General features: G+C 41.1%; 1 protein-coding gene and 1 long non-coding RNA gene across 2 annotated transcripts in view; one reads left to right on the forward strand and one right to left on the reverse strand.

Annotated features, from left to right (window-relative positions):
* The window catches only part of LOC107227320 (matrix metalloproteinase-2), a 161,183-nt gene that overhangs the window by 83,627 nt on the left and 50,694 nt on the right, over nucleotides 1-26,862 (forward strand). The gene's annotated exons all lie outside the window — the stretch shown is intronic.
* LOC124294484 overlaps nucleotides 2,665-26,862 on the reverse strand; it is a 35,283-nt gene continuing 11,085 nt past the window's right edge. Inside the window, exon 3 of the long non-coding RNA XR_006904362.1 lies at nucleotides 2,665-2,945. This is a non-coding gene — a long non-coding RNA (uncharacterized LOC124294484). The remainder of the gene's footprint in view (nucleotides 2,946-26,862) is intronic.

Genomic DNA, 26,862 nt, shown 5'->3' on the forward strand with positions numbered 1-26,862 from the left:
TGGTGCTTAATGTTTGAGAAAATTGTTCTTATTTTTTTAAATATCTGATCAGTTTCCTCCCTCTTTCAAATTCTTGACGTTTTACAAAATCTCGGGTTTCCGGAACGAATGTACTTACCGAACACATTAGCACTTGCGGGAATCGTTGCGTCATTTTGTGAAAGTAATTATCTTCCCGTTCTAATTTATATTACCGCGAGAGTAAGAGAGAGGGTGGTTTTGAATTTGAGGCTGGGTTGGGTCAGGTTAGGTTAGACTCTCTATGTACGTACACGTAGAAATTTCAGTGCAGAGCTACGCCACTCGGCAATATACTAATTACGTCTATACTCGATTAGGGAGAGATGATAAGCTGCCGGGTCGAGACAGCTCGAGGACTGTTCTCACAGCTTGACAGGTATAACGGAATATCAAAATTCATCAAATTGCGCCGCAGCGTCGTGGTTACGGCATTAAAAAATTCATTACGAGGATCGAGGAATTCGTTGAAAGGTCACTGTTATATTAATAATAACGACAGCAATTAATAATCCATCGTTATTGAACAGATATATTTTTCGACGAATGTTCCCGTGTCGATTATCCGTTCGAAACTAACGAGTCTCACAAAATTATCGTTCGAAGTCGGATGTTGATAGTTGTACAATTATAGAAATTTGTACAACGCGAATCTCGTGTTTGAAAATCGAATGAAAAATGTTATCAGTCCGAAATAATCGCTCGATCGATACTTGAATTTCGTTTTTTCAACTCACAAATTAGCACCCGAATTATTCGTCGTCGTCGCATCGGACGAATGTACAAATTATACGCTTTTCATCATCACTGCAGAAAATTAATGTCTGTTTATTGAATTTTCATCGGTCACCGAGTGGTGATACAATTTGACATAACGTTGACGTTTCGTTCAAGTTTGATTTCTTTGCAAGTTTTGCCACCAAAAAATTCGGACTTTGGCGCTTTCGGTACTCTTCAAATTCGGAATTTCAACCCCGCCCGACAAAAATGTCAATTTCGAGCGACGCCTCAATATCGTCCTAATACGCAGAAAAATCTTGTCAAAAACCATGCTGTAAATTATACACTGACAGAAATTTTAGTTCCGTCCACCGCTCGGTCCTTAACTATTTTCATTTTTTACCACAATCGAAAAATATGCTTCTAGGTAAAAAATGAAAATTAGTTTTATAGCTGTTACCGGAAAGTCTAGTATCCGTTGTTATTCTTTCTCATTACGATCACTGTTGCTAGATTTTCTTGCAAGAATAAATTGACGTTAAAGCCTTGTTTAACTAAAAAAAGTAGAGTAAACCTCGCAAACCGATTTTACGTTGCAATTACCAAAATGGTTAGACGTACCTCGTTTTTCCTAATTCCAACGATATTCAAACAGTTTTTTTAACGATATCTGTTTTACTGAATTTTTCTAGTTACTATAAGAAATGAAATTTTTCTCAGTGTAGAAAAAGCAAGAAAAAAAAAAAAACAGAATAAAGACATCGTCGTATCGCGTTTCCGTATCCTAGGATATCTAGTCCTCCCCCCCCCCCCCCCCCCCTTTTCTCTTTGGCTTCCTTTTTAACCACCCGTCCCGAAGTTCGCGTCGCGTCGCCTCGCGTCGAACCAGCGACGCACGCCACCCCGCGTTCAGTTCGACGTCGGTTTTGGGCGTCGGGGCGCCCGTTTCGCCTCAGTGCTTTGGCGCGGTTCGTGCGGAGCGCTTCTCATCGTCTCTGCTGTTCCGGTCGCTCCGACAGCCGCCTATTACTTTACGCACACACATATATACGTACATATATGATGGATCGAAAATTAACTTTCGACGGTTCGCTGTTTGTTTCATTGAAGTATACGTCAAGTATTTCGACGCATCTGGCAGTATCAATCTGAGTTTTGGAAACGCCCCAGAATCGGAGTGCAGATATAATGATTCGCGATAAAATGGCAAGTTTACAATAATTCTATTTGTTCTTTGAATTTTCGTTTTTTCTCTCTCTCTCTCTCTCTCTCTCTCTCTCTCTCTCTTTCTCTCTCTTCTGTTTCATTTCTATACCATTTCACGCGTATAAGCTTGTGCTTTTCTTTTTTTATTCTACAATATTACCTACATTGTATGATCGACGATTTATTTTTTATTTTTTGCTCCAGTTGTACGATAAACGTTTTATTCATTCCTTGATAATGTAATCGGAGCTTCATTGGAGGTAAAAAACAAGGAAAAATTTCTTCCTTTTACCTACCAACTAACTTTGTATTACACTTTAATTTCCTGGCTTGATTAATAATATATATATATATTGTATATATATGAATATACACAATTTACGCCAGCTGCTGAATCACTCGGAGCGCTTTTAATTCTTCTGGTGCTGCAAGCTCACTCGTCAACTTTGAATATTCTTATTAAATTGAATTTCTACGTTAATTACATACTATCCCTGCACTTACTCATCATTTTCTACTTCTACTTCTTCCACTTCTTCTTCTTCTTCTTTTCTTCTTCTTCCATCCATTAAGTCTCAAAGAATTCCACGAATGAACTAACGCGGTAAGAAAATTCACGCCACGTACGCATTATATTTAACGTTTATATTTTCCAAAAATATTTACACATTTACTGCAAAGCGCGAAGAGTTTCCTCGGTACATTTTTTTTTTTTTTTCAATTTTTTTTATAAACATACCTATATCCGTTACAATTCCGAGTGTTATTTCGGTCGTAAATCAGCCACTTGATCCCCATTTTTTTTTACCCTCCACGTCCTCTTTTTTCTTCTTTCTTTTTTTTTGCCCTCACCCAAAGAGTGTTTCGTCGTTTTATGGCCATTCGAAATAAGGACTACGTATAAAATACATACGACAGTAGGCCCAGTGTGCAGCGGCGTGAAGGTATTTTCTAATGGTGATTTTTGATACGGGTTGAAATTCTTCAGGTCAATCTCCCCCCTTTGAATAGAAAAATAAATAAATAATATCACATAACGCCTATGGGAAAAAGTGAAAGGGCGAGTCAAGAAAGGGAAAATTGAAAATGAAATTGGGCCTGTCGCGTGGAAAATTAATGTAGGAATATTATTTTTCGTTTGCTGATTGTGAGTTTGCCAAGTTTTTGCTTCTTTTTCCTCTCGTTGTTTTTTTCTGTTTTTCTTATTTCTTTCACCACGATTCTTACCAATTCTCATCTTTGTCTATATTCTTCTAGAGACAATATAGAAATAGAATAACCGTCGTGATATTTCGCTGGTCAATCTACACTTTTTGGCTTCGATAAATTCAACAACTTTCAACGACTCAAAGCTTTCGTAAAAATTCATCCGTCATACCCTGAGATTGTTACAGTTTCTTCACATTCGTTTATACGCGAGAATGTTTGTCTCTGCTAATTCAAATTATACGTATACAATTCAAGGGATAAAAATTCTATCCGTCTATTCAAAAAAAAAAAAAAAAACACGGAGTGCAGAAATATAATTATATAAATTAAATTAATCGTTGTAAAATTTTCACTTGGTCGCAACAAATTTTTATCACGTATAATCCGAAATTTGATGAATACGTGTAAAATGAAAACATGAAGAAAATGACTGAGAATGAGAAGAAAAACATACATACCGACTTTGGGAAAATATTTTCTAATATAAAATGTAAATTCAATCGTTGCGAATTGTTATTTTTAAATTCGACGCCTGCGCGTGTGGCAAGATTAAAGTTAGGTACAAGCCGAGAGAGGGATTCGAATTTTCAAGTACGTTGTAAATCCCCTCAAGATCGAGACCTCGAAATTCTGTTTCCTCTCTCGTTGCCCCTGCAACCTATAAATTTGAAAAAGAAGGAAAAAAAAAAGAAAAAAAAAAAACAAAACCAAATAAAGTATTCATTTCGAACCGGCAACTTATATACCCCTCATATACGGACGTGAATAATACAACCTCCTAGGTCTGTATACACACATGTACGTGCCTGTATTATATATACATACGTATACTACAGACGCGTGTGTGGAATTTATGGAGCCTGCAGTCTCTCCTCCCTTGCTTCGACTCGATGGAAGAATAAAGTTGGAAAGTACCCGTCAGTCAAACACAAACTCTGACTGCTTTTAGCACGTACCTTCATCTGTGCGTATTTGCGTTACTCTTTTCACCTATGGTAAATTAATATGCTCCTTGATTTGCGGACCGTGAATTACTGCAGGTTTTCTGCAATTTCGTTTTTTCCAATTTTTCAACGATTTAGAAATGCGAATTTTTGTCATTATTTAGCCAAACGTAAAAGATGCGTTTAAAAAGAAAGTGAAAAAGAAAAAAAAGAAAAAAAAAACGAAACTTTATTTTGTTTTACAATATTCGTTTGAAGCACGTAACAATCAGGCAAGACTAAAGACGTACGTACTAAAATTTGGAAATTAAGGATATCTGGTTTGACATTTTAGTCATTGGTTACGGTAACGTTGATTTTAATTCCAATATGTTTGTTATTACGCGGAAACGTCAATTTTTCATTTTCCGTCACATTTCACCCTCTGTTTTATCCACGTTCCACGCGCGGCATTTACTCTTAATATTCTCAATTTTTATCCCTGTGGGCAAGTAATTTATATAGCGACTACCGCACCTGTTTCATATGTACAATTTTTCGCGGTCTTTATATTACACGACCCTCCGTCTTTCGACGATACGCGAGACACGTGAGAACGGAATAAATGAGATGCTCTCCTCGGCGTAGGTTTCCATAAAACTAAAAGCTTCTTGCAATATACATTAGAAAATAAAGACCGCTTGCATGCAGTGAAAAGGAAAAAGACGAGGAAGAAAAGTAACCTCCGTGTATTAACTTGGGAGAAATTTTTGGGACCGGGCTGAAATTTCGAATTTGAAAAGTTGCGAAAGTGAGGAAATTTTTAAATTCGAACGATCGAAGGTTTTCAGTGTTCCGTGGATTTTTCGCCTGGTGAAATTTCACCACTTTGATCTTTCTTTGTTTTGGAATTTCCATATTTTTACGTTCGGAATCCCGGTCATCCCGATTTTCGGTTTCTCTGATTTTTTACAACCACTTGTTGAACAAAACACGCTGTCCGAGTATATTTTAATATTTGGAATTTTACGCCATGAAAACTTTGTTTTCCTCAATCGGAACTTTACTTTTCGTAACTTTGCTCTATCGTAACTTGAATTTTTGGAATCCCGCATTTCGGAACTTTGACGCTTGTTGTTTCCGACCATTCGAGGCTTTGTCGTTTCTCCAAAGTTTGATTTCAGCAAACAATTCGGAAATTTTTAACTCCGAATCATCGAACTATTCATAGTTCATAGTCAGTCGATCTTAGTTTTTATACAACATTTTCCGCGATGCTTTTTCCCTCGCGGTTCCACTGCCTATGGGTACGTACCCTGTTCCCACTTTGCGACCCCGTTTTTCGGCGTTATACGATTACAGGTACTAAGATTTAACCCGGTCGCCCGATTATACGACCTCTGCTATAACGATACCCGTCGTTTGCCCCGTTGCTTAATCGAAATTGAAGCCCTGTACCACCGCCTCCGTTAGTCCTCCTAACGATTTCATTATACCTTCCATCCACTCCCCTATACGTCGAGATACTCACGAGACAATAACTTCCACCGCCACCACCGCCAACGTTATCCTATGTAAATCCACCGGCTAACACTGACTGCGGTCGCTACGATTTATACATACATAAAAAGGAAACTAATTTAAAACACTGTAAAAGTAGCGAAACGTCGCGTGGCTCAGCGCCAATTGAGATCCTTGTCCTTCATTCTCTATTGGTTTATCTCCTCTTCATTATCCAATACGCATGTTGTATCCTGTCCACTTGTACACTGAGAGAAATTTTTAGTTCCGGTTACCGCTCTTAAATAAAATATTCTTCGAACGAGCATGATGTATTATACGTACAGAAACATTTCGATAGATCGTATATACATGACACTACATTACACGAACGTCGATTCGACGTTGACGGTTTGAAGTACGAATTAATTCCCTGCACCTTTGACGATAATTGGAATTCTGAATTCACGGGAATTGAGGCGATTCTTCGAACGGAAGAAGCAAAGTCGAAATTGGGTCAATAAGCGTGCGAATAGAACTTGATTTCAATTACATTTGCGTGCAAGTTCGGGCAATTTTGTACACGCGTGCGAGAGAATGTTTCTGGGTGAGATTTAAGTTGACGTAACGATGCATATTCAGGAAAAATCGTTACTTTCGCGCCTTTAGGATTCTCTGGAATACAGCGAAGCGTTGATAAACGAGAAAACATAATCATAACTCGAAAAGACCATCAATTTCTCAAAAGTCATTCTAAAATTGTTCGACAACGAACTTTTCTCTCAACGTTGCCAACTTCAGCCTCTCAAAATTCGGCCGAGTTAGACAGGCGTATACGTATCTCCGGAGTTTTACAACCAGGCAGGTTTGGGGAATTGGTTTAATTATGGAATTTAGCGGGTAATTGCAGAGGATGGTTTCCGGGAAGAAAGATGCGCCTGGACTAGTCGGGGTAACGCCAACCAGCCACCCCCGCCTGGTACAAGGTGTGGCCCGAACGGCCTGAACCCTTGGTAGTAGCCAATATTAGGTGTAAACATTTCTCTGGAGTTGAACGGAGCGAACAGTCGATACATATATATTATACATATATTACATTACGTATAATGCGCAGACAGTTTCTCAAGTCAAACATGCCGTTGTTCGACCCGAATATCAACCGCAAGAGATAACCTTAACCCTCTAAATGTCAACCCCACGTCGCAACTATTGTTGTTGTTCTCATCCAGCTTGGTAATCGAGTTACTCTGGATTTGCGAGTAGGTATCGTTATACGGCTATAATAAGGCCAGATTTTTCACGTGCTTGTTAATAGTTGGTTAACTTGTTTGACGGTTGGATGAAAAAACAAGCTTTTATCACGTTGCTGATATGTTAGATATTGTTGTACGAATTTAGTCGGATTTAATTACAAAATCTGGTAATGATTTTCTATTATTCGTGTTGGAGTTTTTGAATATTTGTTTTTCCCCTTTTTCCTGCTTTTCAATTCAGACTTATTCGTTCTTAAACGAATTAAAGTCAAGTTTCTCTTCGGTGGTTCACGTTCGAACATCGGGCAGTCACTTAGAAAGAACTTGGCAAGTGTACTAATTACTTTCCGGCAACTCAGTCTGTACACTCAGATACTGTCAGATTCACTCCCGACTTAAATCGTCACCTGTCGTACACCGAGTTCTTTATCGCATTTTCAAGTGAATTCGATTTCGATGCTGTCGAAAATTAATCGTCGTATTAATATTAAAAGAAGCTGATGAAAATTGTGACGACCTTTTTTTTCACCTCGAGTCTTCGACCCTCGAAAAATTATTTCACGGGATATTTGAACCGTTTCGGCTCTCTCATCAACGTCGTTAAATCAATCGGGGGTGTGCGATGAATTCTTAAATTTTCTAATTTATCCTTGTAATAAATAATCATACGGCTTACCGAGAACACCGGAAGTTTGGGTGAACTTGAAAATTTTGGTAATGAAATTGCGGTAAGAAATGAAAATAACCGGAACTAAAAATTTCTCTCAGTGTAATCAAGCGTCGTTGAAAGCACCGGCGACTGGCCAGGGTCAATCCTTGAGGTAGGAAAGCTTCGACGCAACGTCACGTAGCTTGTTGCACGTGCCTTGATGCAATCAGGCGCGTTTAATCAAACGAACCGAACGACGCCAACTTGGACCGTCGAATCGGAGCCAAATTTAATTGCCGGTCTTCGTTGGATCGCATTGATTAGTGTTTGCACGCCGGACGGCGGCCGGTCTACGATTTTTGGAATCGTAGGGAAACCTGAGGATAAAAATTCAGCCTGCAGACAGCGGGGAAAAAAGTTGTACCTTAAATTGAATCAGGGAATTTCCGTCGTCGTAAAAGCTGCTCGACTGTGCCGAGGGTCGGAGAAATTTCGTGATTAAATCGCGTCTCGCTCGTTTTCGTTCAATTGCTCGATACATCCCGGCTGCAGTGACAAGAATCTCTCGAATCCCCGACCTGGGAAAGAAATGAAGGTAAACAAAGAATCTAATTCCAAGCACCTGCCAACTCGGCGGAGCTCTAGCGTTTTGGAATTCTCTCTCTTTCACCCTGCGGCTTGTCAATTAGGATTACACGAGGACAAACCGGGTCACGAACTGCACCCAGAGAGAGAGAGAGAGAGAGAGAGGGAAAGAGAGCTTTCTGGCACTCGAGAAGTGTCTGCATTGCGGCTTCTGTTATACCTTCTTCTCCGTTTGTGTAACCAGGGGAAACCATTATCCACGGTCCAAAGTTTCAACCAAAGCGCACCGAAGTATCTCGCCATCGCTGAAAATTTTCAGTAATTGCTCGTGGAGATGTAACGAGAAGCCTACTCGTCGTTAAAAACGTCACAAGTAGAGGAAACTCTCGTAGGAAGTGAAAATCTGACCATTGATACTTACTTTAATGATTTACCTTAAAGCGATATCGCCGATATGCTGTACGAGGAAGGTAAAAGAATCTCGAATAACGTTTCGAGAAAAAAAAAACAAAGAGAAAAGGTATCGGAAGTGTTGAAGATTGTCGAAAATTAACGTTCAATTTATTACTTTACATGTAATCTATCGAAAAATATAAAACACGGATTATTAAATCTTGAGAACGAAAGCGGGATTTGATCGTATTTTGTGCACCGTGTGGTTTCTTAAATTATTCGTCTAGAAAAGTCAAAAATATTATTTACAATAACGTACGTCTTTACTGAGGAGGATTAATGTAGCGCTGTACGATGTGCGAGAGAGAGAGAGAGAACGTAGAACATTTAGAGAGAGAGAGAGAGAGAGTACTCGGATTTAGTCTTCAGCGATGTTCCAGCTATACCGCTAACCGTGTAGCTTCAGAAGATGATACTGTGGATCCAATTTTGATCGAACAAGTTCGGTCTTTGGATTCGATATTGGTAAGGTAAGTATCAGTTATAGACTCTGTAACAATTATTGACCTTTTTTGCTTGTATCTGTTTGATCTTTGGTTCCAAAATTATGAAAAAATAAATTTGCAGTCTATAACCCTCCAGCAATTGGTTTTAGTCATCGAGAAATTTACAATTTGAGCCGTAAGTTTAGAATTTTGAAAAATAAAAGGGTCGATAACTGGTACGCTTACCTTAACGAGTGTCCTTTTTGACCTGGTGTTGATACTGGTTCTCCTGGCTGGAGGATCTAGGCCGACCGAGTATTCGTTGATTACTTGCTCGACCCGTTAATACCTTCGTCTTCTCCTCTCTCTCTCTCTTTCTTCCGATACTCATCCACCGCGATGACTAACATCTCCGTAAAGTCATAACTATTTCACAGTTTAATCAAGCATCGAGGTTGCGAAACGAGCCGGGGAAAATGAACCGCAGAAAATCCTGGACCGTCGACTGTCTGGCTCTATAGTTGATAAAATATTAAAGCTGCGCGATGCATTACTCTCGAGATGCGTCAGGGACGTAAGTAAGACGACGTACCGCAGCAGTCGCGAATCGTGAATAAAGAGACGTCTTGTTCACGGATACGGCTTCGGGAGTGCTTGCCTCGGTGTCGTTGGGCTTATTAATTGTCTTATTAAGCGAGTCAATTAAACGTCGCTCGTGACGTTGCTCGAGGATCGACCGGCAGTTGGGCTCTTCGGAGTTGGAACATTACCCATCTCACAGATACTCAACCGTTTATCGCAGCCTTCGGCGCGCATGGAACGTGGAACATGGAACATGGAACATGGAACATCACCCGCCAGTCTGTCAGTCCCCTTTTCCCAAAGTGTCCGTAGCGGTTTTAGTCGCCTGTGGCATCACACCGCCCCTGCATGCACTCAATCAGAGCACTTTCGCATAAGCGCGAGTGGCGGTTTAATAAGCGCTGAGTGGGGTTTCACTTTTATCTTGGGATATCAAAGCGCGACTCCCTCTATCTTGTACTCTCAGCTCTCGCGTTCCTTTTCCTTCGGGCTTTGATACGCCGGCGGGATGCGAACGGCCTCCAGGTCAGATATGGCCTCCGATGGGAACCCACCCGGGGTGGCCGACTAAATTCGATCGAAGCCATGCCTACATCGCGAAATGGTTACTCACACTTGGCTACGGGGAACCCCATCGACCCAAAGGTCGACGATGATGTCGGCTTCACGCCTTCCTTCCGCAGACTACGACGGGCTTTCAAGTAATTAGGTCGCTTTACCGCAATATGACCGACCATCTAACCTTCGTCTCCCACTCGTCTCACTTCCATACTCCGACGTGGGATGCCGAGTTACAATTTTCTTTCGACTTAACGACATCGCGTCGCGTTTTTCGAGATAATCATTTTCTACAAGACTCAATTCGAGCTTGGTCGAACGGTCGTTGGGGGTCGGGGTCGAAACTTGGAAGGGTCTATAGTTCGAGTCACCGGTATTTCGAAAATTCAACCATGCGAAGATAAAATAACGAAACATTTCGAACGATTCATCGAGTGGTATATTTTGGAAGTACCTACATTGAATCTCGTCACAGGCTGCAAAGTCACTTGAGGCCGATTATGAGATTCTAGATCCATAAACGGGACTCACACTCGACTCGAGAACCAGTTGAAACGAAAATGTGACGAGAGAAGCGTTTCGAAAGTTGGACTAAAAGTGATAGTAGGTTATAAAAACGAACTGTGCAGTTTTTTTGATCGCATACCTGCGTCGTTCGTCGTTCTGGTCTAAACGTTGAACGTTTCGAGCTTTCCAATCCCTTCTAACTTCCACTCACATCCTCGCCCTTCGCCGTTCTCGCAGTCCGGCTATTATGTGCAGTCAGCTTTTCAACTACCGAGCTCGGGAAATTGCGTTTGACAGTTCGAGTTTCGAAAACAGTGAAAGCCAGCTGGCCTACTCTGCTCGTGCACAACTTATCCAATCGGTGCAGACCGTCTGGCCGGGTCAAACTCTGCGTTGGAAATGTACGTGCTTCGTACAAGTTTGTGGGTCTTTCCTCTTTATGTACCCACGAACGTGCTCAACTACCAAAGTCAAATTGCATCACGGGGTTTGAGGATGTTTGAGATCATCGGCGTCATTCACGCCTTGCGAGTGCAAGTGTTCCGAACCCCATGACGTACTTCTTCTGCGTTTACTTTACGTCTTCGTGCATCGCTAATGTTGTTAGAAAAGCGTGACGATCGTACGATACGCATGCATACACTCCGTGTGTCGTACGTTGCGTTGTATTGTTCAGAAAATTTATTATCCCTTATATATACGTACCAGAAACTTTACTTTTTGTCTCGTGGATCTTTTCGTGCCCTCAACACGACTTTCTTTATTCGTGACCGGGATCAGTGTCATCTCGTTTATTAAAGAAAAGTTTGCTGCGCGGAGGGAAAGGGTGAAAGAAAGAAAGAAAGAAAGAAAGAATGGCAGGACGGAAGAAAGGAGTAGGAAGTAAAGTCAACTCTTTATACATGTATAGGCATGTCGTTAGATTCTGTAAAATATCTTTACAGCTACCTGTACCGATAAATATGCATACCTATAGCTATTGCAGAATATTATCGACGTGTTCGTTGCTGCCCGTAGGTACGGATCAGATGAATTTCATTCGATAACTGTGCTTATAAAACCCTCGGAAGTAACAAAGCGAACGAGCGAAGGAAAAACACGGAATACAAACAAAAAGAAATCTTTCTCTCTCTCGCTCTCTCTGTCCCTCATCAGTTGATTTTTCCCTTCGCCGGATAGTGCGTATATCCGTGATGGTATTGACACAGAAAATTTCTTTAGCCTTTGGAAAATATTTGGCAATCTCGAGCGCCGTTCATTCGTATGCAAACACTGTATACGTCGCGTCTATAACCGAATATACTAAAAAGTGAAAAGCTGCGGGGGTGGGAGAAGTTTTCACGGCTCGAAAAAGGGAGTGTAAAAAAAGTACCGTCAAAATTTCCGTATCTCAAGATTGATTTGCCGAACGGATTCAGGATCCTTTTATCGTAATTTTTCCACCGCAGGGACGTCGGGAGAGGTGGTCGCAATAAAATTTCGGACTTAACGGACTTGGTCGTTTTGGTGTTGGCGGGTATAAAAGATACGTATGTCACGTATATAACAGCTTTGAGGACATGGAAGGAACGCGTGCCAGTGATGATAAATACCGTGTCTCCTTTGCCGAGTATATATTTACCGATTGATCCTCTGATCGGAACAAAAACATCTCTATATATATGTATATATATATACGTAGGCGGTAAAGCGGTGACAAATTACGTGGAAGAGTTTAACGATGATTTTCTCTCCTCCGTTGGACAGCAATCAATTCGAACAGCGTCGTTCGTTAAGCGTCTCGAGGAGCTTTTTTTCCCCTATTATACGCGGCGATTGCTTCGTTGCTTTGCGCGTTGCATTCGCCCGGGCTTTAAACACCTTTCCGTGAATTTTTCGAGTCCGATGATACTCGAGTTCTCGATGGTTCCAACACTTCGTCACGTCGGTGAAATCGGTGATTTAACGAATGACCTATACTTACATCGACGCGTGAGAGAACCGCCGTTTAACGTCGTTCGGAGGTCAATTAACTGCGTCAGACATACGCGAGTGTTTGCTATAACCGATTGAAAGCAATTGAACGCAATTGATAGGAAAACCGTGTCGATAATAGGTGGTCATTTGTGCCGTGATCCAAGGTCAACGATCCGTCTAACGTCCACGTGATAACACAGCTACTGCGCGGTATTCTAAAAGTTTAAATAATTATCACAGAATATATTGTAGACTTTCTCTTTTCTACTCTTATATATATTATCGACGTAGATTCGATAGCTGGGTTACCTGAGAAGAAAACAAGAAGGAAAAAGAAAGAGAAAGGAAAAAATTGCTGACGGAAGAAAATGATTGATCAAATACTCGGCCCAACGGGGTTGAGGTGTAAATGCGTTCGGGTCTCCGCGGGATGATGAAAGCATCATGCGGCGATGAAGCGTGCCGGTCATTCCTTTTTTGACACCCTGTCGACGCGGCTCATTTTTTACCGGCCGCTTGCTTTCTCTCACATTGTTGTTGTTATATACCTATGTATATGTATACATATATACATACGTATGTAGGAAGAGAAAAATTTTTCCGAAAAGAGATAGTTTCAGAGTACGTTTCACTGCTCCTGCGGCAACGAATGCGTACAATTTGATCGATCGGTCTGACAAAAAGCCAAAAAAATAAAAGACGAACGCCACGCTTTTCTTCGCTAATTAGCAATTACTTGCACCTGCGTCCCTCGTTCATTATACTTCACGGTCAAAGCGCCTCGTGGAGACGACGACGACGACGATGATGGTGACGACGATGATGACGATGATGATGATGAGGAGGAAAAATAAAAAGGAGACAAAGCCGCGGTGATAACGTAACACAAAGGTATAAAAGGTCTGCTTCGTCAGACTGCGGCTTCTGCAGTCATTCAGCCATTGTATATATTGATTAGCCGACTCGTTACACGATCACACAATCTCGCTTCGTCTCGTCCGATATTCCGGAGCTTTGTTACCGGCTCGTATCTTCATTTTCGTACTCCGATTATTACCCGCTTAGAATTTCGCTGATTTTTCTTCTCTTGGTCATCCCGTCAAGGTCTCATTCTCCTTCTCTTCGTCTCTCTTTATCTCACTTTGATATTATACCACCACCAACAGCAGCCGCTCCCGATCTTCACGATCTTGAAGGCGGACTATGCAGAGACGAAAGTCTCGAGGAGTAGGTTCCGTACTCTCTTACTCGAAAGTCCATTGTGTGCTGCGTATACCGAGAATAAGAGCAGGCAGTGTCTTCCGGTCGGTCGGAAAAAGATACCCAAGTTCCTTTTCCTTCCCTTTTCACCGCGTCTTTGACTCGACTCACACTCAACTCCTTTACTCTACTCATACACTCTTGCCATTCTTGACACAATGCGCATCCTTATATACACACAATAAGGGTTTTTTTTTCCCCCAGGAATATATTAAACTCGGGGATATTCGTGGCGGAAGTTGCAAAGATTCGTTGTTGCTCAATGCGTGTATGCAGGTTTCAAAACGGTTTTATATTCTACGTTACTCAGAATTGGAATTGAAAAATAACACGAGTTTTTCTTCAATATAATCATGCTCAATAAGATTTTTGCTTGGTTGATTATACGATCCATCATTTTTTGCTCATAATTGTTGTTCGTCGGATGTACACTGAGGAAAATTTTATTTGTTACAGCAATTAGAAAAATTCAGTAAAACAGGTGCCGTTAAAAAACTTGTTTGAATATTGTTGGGATTACGAAAAACGAGGTACGCCTAACCATTTTGCGCTATCGTCGATCCTTTTTTGGTAAACTAGACTTTCCGGTAACAGCTGTAAAACTAATTTTCATTTCCTACCTAGAACTATATTTTTCGGTTGTGGTTAAAAAATGAAAATAGTCGAGGACTGAGCGGTAATCGGAACTAAAAATTTCTCTCAAATCCGAGTTTCATTTCTAACCTGAATCTGGAACACCTTCGATCTCTCCCGTCTCGTTTACGAATGATCTGAAAACAAAAACCCTCTACGACGTAAGGTGTGAATTTCCATTCCGTTTAATCGAAATTTCGATGAAAATGGGGGATGGCGATGGCGGGGCTTCTTCTTCCTACGAAGCGCGTCTCCCGTGACCGTTCCACCCCGTGAACTCCGGTATATTGTAAGCATTATGCGGCGCAGTATTGGGCATTTATAGGGTATCCCATGACCCGGGGGTGCAGCCAGGCAGTGGTTCCAATATCCTGCAAAGCGGCGTGACCCGGACGAAGTCGACGTCTCGTGGCAGCGGTAGCGTTGGCACTGTACCAACCAGTTCGATGAAATACAGTCTGCCAAGAAGAGGAGGAGCAGAAGAAACGAAGACGGTGGAAATAAAAGAACGAAACTGGCAGTGTATAAAGGTATCGTGTTCTCACCGTACAGCACGGAAACCGATATCCGTTTCACAGATATCTGCACCACCCATTGTCGACTTGGCGAAAAATAATTCAGTCCGCATGTGTGGCGAAACAGTGACAACCGCGTTAGGTTCGCTCGTTGGAATCGAGAAGTGAGTTGGAATTGATTGTAACGACGCTTAATCGGTCATACCTTTCAGTTATTATGAAATGGAATCACCTTCAAAGAAGTTTAGCTTACCATGTTTCGACTCTGTATGATATTACGAAATTTAATTCTATACGTAACAACGCAGTATTGAACGACCGGGTCTGAACCTTGACCTTTACACGATATTGACGTACTCCTCGTCTCTTTCTCTCTGCTTTCTTCCTTGATTTGATCAACGAACTTTTGAACACACGCAACCATCTCTGCTCTCGTACACCGCCAAAGGGATTCGGCAAATGTGAACCAGCCACCCCTTTGACAAGTAGGGGGATGTCAAGGGTTTATCCACATCAGAGAGAACGAGATGACCCACCTTCAAATTGAAACAGTATAAATTCTTTCCACCCCCGTATGTTTGTCGGCCTTTGAATACATTCATCGGTATTGCATATGAAGATTCGCTGCGGCCTAGATTCGTATGTAAGGTGTACACGTGTGTTACGTACCTATGCGATATCTCTAATTACGTATCGATCGGTTCAAAACGCGTCGTCGTTACGTCTATAGGGGTCATTTGAATCCAGTGACAGGCTAGAGACAGCCAACAACGCACGATATTATCGAAACGGTACCAGTTGTCAAAACACCCCTGCCTGCCTGTAACATTCTGATGGCGGCTCGTGTTTGCCAATTCGCAGAAATGTTTAAACAGGACACGCGTGTATACATATACCTACATATATATATATATATATATATATATATATCCATGTATTATTCGAACAAACAATTCGCTAGTAGCCTTACAAAAGGTGAGGGGGGAGGAGGTTGAATTTGCAGAGAGTGTTGTACTTTGTTCTTTGATGCAAGCTATTACGGAGCGATGGAACGACGGAGATAAGCTCGAGATATTTGCGCCTCTCACCTTCCACCCCTGCACATCGAATCTGATTGCGATGCTTGAATTTGTGTTGTTTCTCTTTTGACAAATGGATAATCGATAATATTATTGTGCCCCATATCTCTCGCGTCTTCCGTACCTAGACTCAGCAAAATTGCGCAACCCTGTTTTTTCTCTTCCCTTATCTCTCTGCTCATTTTTCATCCTCGTACGTCTCTTATCGATGTGTATATGCGCGTATGGGTACGTATACACGCACACTCGGACGAGTTGGGAACGCGTTAAAAGTAATTGACATTCGTTAGGTCCAAAGACGAGCTTCTCTCGTTTTACGATTAGACAGACTCCGACGCGACATAAACCTACCAACGACGGAGAACTCTGAACCAACGCGGAGGGATCCGAATGGCAAGCCGGGTGTAACGTAACTCCTTTAAAGGGACGATGATAAGGCTTCGGGCGACAGAAACACAATCGGACTCCTCGACTTTCTCCCTTACTCCCTTTCTCGGTTCCCCTAGTCGCTCTTCTTATCCGCTTTAGACTCTCGCGCCGTTGCGTTGGCGTCATTCATTCCTTCGTTACCAGTTAAACACGTACCGCAAACTCTTCTCGGATTACCCTTCATTAAGATATGAATACGTGTAATAGTAGCGATGGTGGTGGTGGTGGTGGTGGTATAGGAGCTCTTCGAATTGGCTGCGTGTCGTTTTGTAGCTCTCGCAACTCGAATCGAACTTATCTTTTAGCTTTGGACACGACGACTCGTTACAACGGTATTTTAAGAGAAGCGAAGCGAGAGGGAGAGGAACGTCGTTGTTCACTTGGGAATTGAATTGAATTGAATTACGTTCTACGCTGAATTCGGTCTGAATACGTGCAATCACTTTGCAAGCGGGTGTAACCAGTTAGTTACAGTAAATTACAAGTCTTTCCAACAATTCATTCTCGCAGTCGGTACCGTTAAAAAACTTTTTCCCTAAATAAAGACGTAACAACGAACGCATTCGTCGCACCTGATGCAGGTACTAATACGGAAATGTTCGCGTTACGTTACACGTGTAAAAGAAAAAAAAAAAAAACGAATTAATCAGCGAATGGAAATGGTCGTTGGTGGAATTATCGTTGGTTACATCAAAGTACAGAATTTCCATCATCAGGCGCTGATGAGCTCTCCGAATCTAATTTTCGGACGAACAAAATGCTCGTCGGTTGGAAAAACGCGGGCTTCCATCTTCTTTGGGGGTAAAAGAAACCTTTGTGTCCGACTCCGGGCTTCGTCTACCTCCTTTTTCTGCCGGCTTGTATATCCGTCTTTCTGTTTTTTTCAACTAAATTCCCGTCTGCTGCGACTCCCGGAAATTGTGTACCTGCAACGTACCGTCAAGTACACGTACGTTCGCCACCTATTTCAGCTTCCATGTACGTACATACATATTTGCCCACCCTGAGAGCTCTTACACTCGCTTCCAACTACACTGGTAATACCCAACCTAATTCTCTCTCTCTCTCTCTCTCTCTCTCGCTCTTCATGGATGTAGGTACATGCACACTACACGAGCGTAAAAGCTCATCAAAGCACATACTCGTTCATGGATGATCCTTTGAGCTGGGAGTGGCGCGCGTACCCGTAATATCGTGTGCAGACTCTACGTCGCATCACGCTTTACTATATTAATTTTCGTTAATTTAAACACGAAATATTAGGCTTCCCGCCGCTATGGGTACCACATGGTACCCAGAAATTATCTTCCGAACGGTTGATGGTGCCGCTAACGGGCAAAATGCTTCGATAGATCCATGTAACATGAAACATGGCAAATTCGTTAAGAAACATAATGGATGAATGTAAAAATGGTTCCTTCAAGAATATTTACCATGTTAAATGCAAAACGTCGTTTACATTTTAAATGAAACCGTTTCGAATAACACTTTCTTTCGTAATCAGATCCACAGTAATTGCGGTGGATCTGTCTAAGCGTATCGTAACTCTTGTTATCGGATTTGTCAATCTTGTTGCAATTACTGTAGATTTGATTCGAAAAATGGTATCGACCTTGTTTCAATCCAATTATGCGTGAATATATTCCTTTTATTGTAAAATTTTGACTTTAGACTCACGATGAAGTCGTTCAATTAGAGGAGAAACCAATAAGCTAACAACGTTTTTTTCTTTCTTCTTTGATTTCAGGTAAGAACATTCTCCTATACCGTGAAAAAATTTCACCTCGAAGCAGAGCATGATATTTTCCTCTATTGGGTAAGTCTTTGAAGCGAATATATGTGAGCTTGCACCGCGGAGCACGGAAAAGTCGAATGGCGACAACGTGGACTCACTCAACCGGGGTGTGATGTTTGCCTCGAAGAGGCCCAGGAGGTCATCACAACCTTTTTGAGTGAGCGAACGGTGTCGTCCAAGGCAGCTAAGAATATCCTCGAGGGATCCTGCGGAGCTGAACCCCGCGATCAGGTGCAGGACTCCCTTTTGTAACGGCGCTAAGAAGTCCCGCGAAGTGTTTTCGTGATTGATCGGCTGATCCGCGGCATTACCTTAACAACGTACACTCATCCCGCGTCGATCGAGAACGGCCGATATTTTGGCGCCGAGAGAGGATCTCGAAGACTCGAGATTGACTGGGACGAAGGTAAAGAAGAACAAGGAGACGAGGAAGAGGAAGAAGAAGAAGAATGAGGAGAAGAGGAGAAGGAGCTAAAGCTTTTTACCAAATCAGACCGGTGCCGTTGATCCTGCAGGTATTAGCCGTCCGTTCCATTGCTCGTTTATCTTTAAACAAGCTGCCGATCAATGCTAACCATCAACGAAATTCTGTCCGGAGCTTGCAGTGGTGGTCGTTCTGAATTTGCGGAATAATCCTTCGATCAGGGTGTAACCCGGTAGGCTACACTTTTTTTTTTCCCCCCCCCCCCATACAAGCGTGAAAATGATTGACAGAATCCATTAATTAGTTTTGTCGTTTGATCGGCGGGCATGAGGGGGATTTAGCGATACTCGGTTCACGGTTGTACTTGAAAAATTGTTTTGCACAGCTACCGGGCGTGTCGAACGATTGAAATGGATCGGGGACTCGGAGTTTTTTTCATCAGAAATTTTTTTTCCACTCGCTATTTTTTGCGTTCCGAAAGTTGGTATCCTCACGGGAAATTGCGTCTTTTTTTTTTAGTACCGCTCGTCTCTTGTACATCTCGTTAGAGTGTTTCGGATAAACGTAATTTACTACTTTTCCGAAAAAAGTTTTTTCAGATCGAAAGAAAGATTCTGACGAAGTGTTGCGAATAAAATTTTTCTTTTATTGCCAACGTCAAACATAATGTCAATTTACGTCACGAGGAAGACTTTCTTCAATATTAATTTAATCTCGTAAAATAGTTATAATTTACTATGAACTTTTAATTTAGGAAAATAAGTTTCTCGATTGATATATCGTGTTATGGATCGTGATCATTGGGTTGAATATAAACGCCTGGAAAGAAATAATAATTTAAGTGCTAGAACGTGTTTCTTCATAAATTGAAAAAAAAAAAATAAATAAAAAATTGAGAACAAGTGAAAAATCAATCGAACGCAATCTTCCACGTAACGTGGAACGATCATCTTTTGACAAAATTTTTAAGGAGTGTCACGGTAGAAAATCGCTAATTATCTTTTCCCGAAACACACCCGAATAATCCACAGATTTGTCCCTTGAACGCTGTTTCATTATATCGTGGATATTCCGAAGCCTGTAAGGATAAAAGGTGGAAGGGAATCTCACGTATTCGTTGGGAAAATACACATCTTCTGGAAAGGGAAATATCGAACGGTGAATTTGAAAGCTTTTAGGTGGGATTTGAAGATGTCCCAAAATTTATCACAGAATCTCAAACCCCGTTTGTATCGATCCGCATTGATGAAACTCGTTAGTTACAGACGAAATCCAGTCAACGGTACGTAACGAGATATAGAATTTACTTCGTTTTTCCTCTTTTCCCATACGGCTTCGATTCTTCGTTTATGATACTTCAAGAGTTAAAGCGGCGCGTGTCGGGTGTACGATAATAATAATAACGATGATGATGATGATGATGATGATAAACAAGTAAATAACGCTACATAGATCCAATCGGTTGGGCTTCATCTTCGCCCAGCAATTGACCAAAAAATGTGGAAACTATGTAAAATGTAGTTCGGAGTCGTGCGACGGAAAATTAACCGCGCGCGTGTAGAACCGGGGGAATATTAACGCCCCTTTTTTCATCCCCCCCTTTTTTCATCCCTTCGCCCTGCACCATGCGAAACGTTTGTACCAATTGTTGTTCGCTCGGCTATTATACGTACGTACGTACGTATGTCGTGTATTCATATATCGAAGGGGGATTTTCCGTGGACACGCAACGTCGCTCTGCGTTCAACGCTTCCACGGCCACTGACCACGATAATCTCGTTACCCGAAATCCCCGAGAGGATAGACGTCTAGATTTATCATCCCGAAAAAAGCGTGCCTTGCTTCGCAAACGGTATTACAAGTATTACATTGTCATTCTTTCTTCCCGCATCGATGGGATTAAATTTTCTCGCTGTAATATGCTGAAGCTTCGTTAAAATCGCTGCGGTCAGTTGAAATTGTACAAAAGCTTTTGAGTATCATCGTAATTTCTTTGTTACATAGGATTTTTATTATTTTATTTTATTTATTTATTTATTTATTTTTTTTTGTATGGCTTGTTTGATCGGATATTCTTGCAGAATTCGGCAACGTTTACCGTGAGACACGTGTTGCTTTTTTAATTTCTCGTTTCTCGGTTCTCAGAGTAAAAAGGAAATTATCGCGATCACGCCGAGAATGAAAAGTTGACTTTTACACTGGATGTTGACGTTTTGAGATTTACAGAATCACCTCCGACCATTTTTGATACGATCGATGTCTGCGAATATTTACGGATGTATGTATGTGATCGATTTATTTTGTCCGGATTTCAATAACTTTGGTCATCAAACGCAGAACTGATTAGATTTCGGCTTTGATCGGTTCGGTACTTTCTCAATAATTATTTAAATAACGAAATTTCAAAAGATCAAATAAAAATGATATCTTAAGAAGGGCCGAATGGATTTGAGTGAAAATTGGTGCCGTGAGGTTTTTTGCATCGCCGATCACGAATCTAAGGTCAGATTTGTGAAATTTGAATTTAGCGTATCCGAAGAGCTAAAAAAAAAAAAATCACACACATTGGATTTCGATGAAAATCAATGGTTCAAAGTAAAAGAAATAGTCGTATTTCCACGTAATACGATATCCGAGGGCTTTAAAACCGTTAATCACGAGTCTGAATTTCTAGTTTGAAATTCGAATTGGATATAAATATTAAATTTTTCCGGTGAATTTGTAACCCGTAGCGTGAGACCTTAAAAGTTCGAGGACAGCCTAAGGCCGCTTGTTATCTTTTCTCACTTACTTTGAACTCGATCGTCCGCCCTTCGCGTTTCGGGAACCGTACGAGAGTCTGATAAACACCGATTCGTGCGATCGGCAAAAAGGGCTGCGGGCTTTGGCCGACCATCCAGAATGATTCTTCCGGTCCCTGCTCGCGTTCTCGAGGGCATTGCCCGACGGGTATTTATACGGGTTTGTTAAAAGGTCGTACCTACCGTTAATGAATTTCATCACAATTCTCCGGCTCTTAATAACTTGAGCGTATGGGGACCGAGGAGAATTAGAGCTAGGAGAAAGAAACAGTTCGGTGGCTGCGCAAGGATCCGAGAACCGTAGAGATAAGTACGTACGTACACATGCGTGCGCGCGTGTAGGCACGATGTCAGAGAAAGCGATCGTGGAACCAGACGATGAAAACTGAACGTGGAGCCGTGTGTGTGTTCACGGGGAGGAAAAAAAGATTGTTCGCGGCGAGCAAAGCGCGCCAGTCTGGAGCCTCTTCCACTTGACTCCATTTGGCATTCCAATGCGCGTGCATGACGGTTACGCTCGCCTTTCCCCCTTCGGTTTTAGCCCCCCCCCCCCCACCCGGCGTCAATCCTCGTCCATATCTTTCAATAGACGCGTCAATTATCTTCGTTTCTTCGTCCCCTCTGCACCCTCTAATCGACCACGATACCGGGCGCCTGTCTTTCGGCCAATATTCCGGGCATCGCGGATCGATGGGTGCCGCCACCCTTCCCCTCGACGCCCCCTCACATACGTATACATATATCTACATCCGCACACACACACACACACACATATATTAGATAAGACCCGGTGTCTGTATACGGGGAAAATATTCGCTTTGATTTATTATTTCTCCCCATCCCCCCCTCCTCCCACGTCTCTCACAGATTTATGCCGGGGAAAAGAATGATGAGTTTTTTTTTTTTTTTTTTTTTTCTTCCTTTTCTTTTCGTTGCCCGGAGGAATGGGATTTAAAAAAAATAAATAAATTAAAAAAAAAAAAGAAAAGAAACAACATTTTTTTTCCCACCTCGACTTTTGTTTTTGTTCGTGCTCCCCCCATGCCCCTGTTTTGTATAACTAATCATGATAACGATATATCCTGGAGCAGTATCTGCGTATATTACATGTATGTATATATATATATATATATATATATATATATATATATATATATATATATATATATGTGTATATAGGGCGTTTTATTGGCGAAATAAAGAGAAAAAAAAAAATAAATAATGTAAAAGAATCTTCGCTTAATATACGGGAAAATAATCTTTGTATCACACGTAAGGCACGTCCCTCGATCGACTCGTTAATTTTCTTTTCACTTAGTTCTTCTCACGTTCAAGTATAATCTCGGGGACACGATGGGGAAGAAGGGAGGACTGGTGTTTTTTTTTTTTTCATTCATTCTCTCTCTTTTCTTTTCATCTTACAAATATCCTACGCTTGACTTATTTATATTCGCGGCGTCTTTATATTAAGGAAAGGAACGGAAAATTTTTGATGAAAATCATAAACGAGCATTGACGTTTTGTTAATTCAACGTTTTATCAACTTATTCATTTATACCTAATTTTAATTTTTGTTGTTTTTATTGATTTTTTTTTTTTTAACTTTATTCACATGCGCCAAATCCTTCGAATACGGAACGTTGTTTAAAAAATATTGCCGATTTAATTTCCAAAGATTCTTGGAGGAGGAAAGTGAAATTTCAGATAAGAAATTGAACGTTTGTGTTTATAATGAGAGATAATTGACAATATGATTTCGCCGAGTCAAGTATCCGTTATCATTAATCATATCGGCGATGTAGGTTTTGGTGAAGAACACATTTTATATTCATGCTATTCTAAAACACCAAGGGCGGCAGGCTTTAAGAAAAATCCTGTATTGATGCGGGATATTAACTTCCGGTCCGTAATGATCAAACGACGACGAGAAAGGGTCTGAAAGCAAATTTGTAAATCTCGGGGCGATGTTTTATCGTTTCAAATTTTCTCGCCGATCGTTCCTCGGATACACGTCTCGGTTATACATTACGTACCCATTATAAAACAGAAGAGAAGAAATGAAAAAATGTAAAAAATTTTACAACGACAATAAATCGATTTGACATTCGTAAGCTGTCGTTACAAGTTTCCCCGAACCGAGTTTCAGGGTGAGGTGAGAAAGAAAAAAAGGAAAAAAAGAAAGGGGGGAGGGCGGATGGAGCCGAAAAAATTTCCATAACCAATCGGAAACAACTCATCGCCCCCTTTTCGTCCCCCTCCTTTCACTCTCTCTCTCTCTCTCTCTCTCTCTCTTCTCCTTCATTCTTCTCGCAATCACGGCCCGGCTATAATTCTTCTTTAAGTCAAGCTTAAGCGTATATAACCAACGACGTGCCGATGGAGAATGGCAGGGAATTGCCATTAGCTCGCGGGAAATAAAGGACGGAGGAAATTGCTTTTTATAGAAAAATAAATCGGATCTTTGCTACGGACACTTTATACTGTACTACTGAATATAAAGTACAGCAAACGAAAGCGTATTGTATTTAAGTGAAAGTTGGTGGGAAAGAAATTTGTTGACAAATAAATTACTCAGGCATGTAATCTTGACGAAGCAATTAGATTTTCAATTAATTCGTTCGATTTTAATTTCTAAACTTGCAACCGACTAATTGGACTTTAGTTTATTAACACCGGCTGCTTGGACAATTTATACACACCTCTAGCCCCGTGTAAAGTGAAACATAATTTCGTACCGTGGAGGGAAGTTAATTACTCGTAGTTGATAGGTAATGATGATTGTAAATATTGCAAGTCCAGCTGCACGGATAATTAAAGGTTTACAAAAAATCGATAGCATTGCAAAAGTGTTTTGTGAAAATTTCCCGTTTCTTGTTTCGTTCGACGATGCCTGACAATTATGCCCAAAATTAATGACTGCACTTTGATACGATACGAGGTGTGAAATCGTGCTTGAAACCGCTTTAATTTCAACGTGCGAGTCATTTCGCGTTTCGAATGGAAATTAAATCAACCACGCGATATCACATTATTTTACGATTGCAGTTTATCGTGCTTCACTGGTGAAAGAGAAACTGTATGAAATAAAATTGACGAATAACACGTGTCCTCTATTTCTCTCGCCTTTTCTCTATTTTTTTTTTCTTTGTTTCTTCTTACGAAGAAGAAAGACGGAAGGATGGAGAAATAAGGAGAAGAAGGGACGGCGTCGGGATGCTTAAGTGGCGTCGTTTTCGTGACCTTTAGAGACTAACCGTAATCTTGCAGCAGGGCACTAAAAGCTAACGTCCGTACGGCGACGAGAGCCGAGCTAAGAGGAGACAGAAAAGCTCTCGCCTTGGCATCTGGCTCGTAATTTGTAATTGTAAGGAGAGCAAATGATCGGTCTTCGTCTGGAGGAATTGAGAAGACAAAGAGACTGAAAGATGAAAAAAAAAAAAAAAAAAGAGAAATTTACAACTTGCTTCATTTATATTCCACTCGCGGTAATTAGTCGTCGCAATAAATTATGTCTGTACATTTTTCTACAATTGTGCGTGAATTTCGCCCGCGAATAGCTTGTAATAATGACGGTTTTTCTTCTCGAAGGTAGTCTGTGCGGACGGGGTTGAAACTCCACTGAAATTTGTTAGTTTCGGTTACCGCTCGGTCCTTGACTATATTCATTTTTTACCACAATCGAAAAATATAGTTCTCGGTACAAAATGAAAATTAGTTTTCCAGCTGTCACCGGAAAGTCTAGTATCCGTTGTTATTCTTTCTCATTACGATCACTGTTGCTATATTTTCTTGCAAGAATAAATTGACGTTAAAGCCTTGTTTGACTAAAAAACTAGAGTAAACCTCAGAAACTGATTCAGCGTTGCAATAACCAAAAAAGGATCGACGACAGCGCAAAATGGTTAGACGTACCTCGTTTTTCCTAATTCCAACGATATTCAAACAGTTTTTTTAACGATACCTGTTTTACTGAATTCTTCTACTTACCGCAACAAATGAAATTTTTCTCAGTGTCCGAATATGAAAAGTTCGAAAAGCGACAAATTCCGAATTTTTGAGTGTGAAACTAGGAGTATAAAAATCAAACTTTGACGAAATATCAAAGTCTCGAATAGTGAGAAACACGATGCTCAAAGTTCCGAAAATGCGTAAATGAGAAAACTTTAAAATCCAAAATATCGAAACTCCGAATAATCGAAGATATTCAATTCTGTGAATTTCTTATTCAGTGATATTTCAACACTTTGGTCTTTCTTTGTTTTGTATTTTTGATTCTGATTTCCGACCATTGAAAACTTTGTCGTTTCTTCAAATTTCGATTTCTCTGCTTCAAGTTTCGCCACAAAATAATTGGGAATCAGGCGCTTTCGAAACTTTTTAAATTCGTAACTTCAACCGCGCCCCCAGTGTGTGCCAAGTGAGCATGACACGGGATAAAAACATCTCATCGACAAAATTTCTCCCCCTCTCGCTGCAAGGGATTCAAGTTTCCCAAGTTATCTGCACCCTCTATTGTTCGGCACGTATTCTCGCAGCGAGATCTTCGAAGTCTTTGTCTCGTTGCCCTTGTCCTTGCAGCGCAACATCGAGACGGTCTTTCCTCCGTTCCTCCCTTCGACTTGACGAAGCGACGGCGGTGAAAAAAAAAAAATAAAAAATAAAAAATAAAATATGCAAAAAATCGCTCGCACATATCGTGCAGCCTGCGTGTGCAAGGCAGGTTCTCGCTCATCGTCTTCTCTTGAAAACACTCGACTATACACGCCGCGTGCAATAGTCAGGCAGGCATGTATCTGCCCCTACTTGTCTCGCGGGTATTACGTGCAGGGGGCAGGAAAGAAGAGCGAAACGTGAAATAAAAAACATGAACGCACGAGAGTGGATGGTGGAAACTCGAGTACCTACCTATCCTACCTCTATACCGGCACGAGTGACGATGCGGAGGGAAAGGGACATTTTTTTCTTTTCCGACGAAGAAGGAACGATAGTTTTTCCTATTTTTATTTGTTCGTTTTTTTTTTTTTTTTTTTCTCTTCTCTTCTTCTCATTCGCTTTTTCTCTCGTTGCGAAAATTGCCTTTTCGCACAGAGGAGATACCTCTTCTCGAATCTGTTTCACGTTACTGTGCACAATCGATGTTACGCAACGTATGCGTACACTGAGAGAAATTTTTAGTTCCAGTTAGAGCTCAGTCCTTGACTATTTTCATTTTTCATCACAATCGAAAAATATAGTTCTCGGTAGAAAATGAAAACTAGTTTTCTAGCCGTTACCGGAAAGTCTGGTATCCGTTGCTATTCTTTCTCATTACGATCACTGTTGCTAGATTTTCTTGCAAGAATAAATTGACGTTAAAGCCTTGTTTAACTAAAAAAGTAGAGT

Source organism: Neodiprion lecontei, chromosome 5 (assembly GCF_021901455.1).
Source record: "Neodiprion lecontei isolate iyNeoLeco1 chromosome 5, iyNeoLeco1.1, whole genome shotgun sequence".
NCBI lineage: Eukaryota > Metazoa > Arthropoda > Insecta > Hymenoptera > Diprionidae > Neodiprion > Neodiprion lecontei.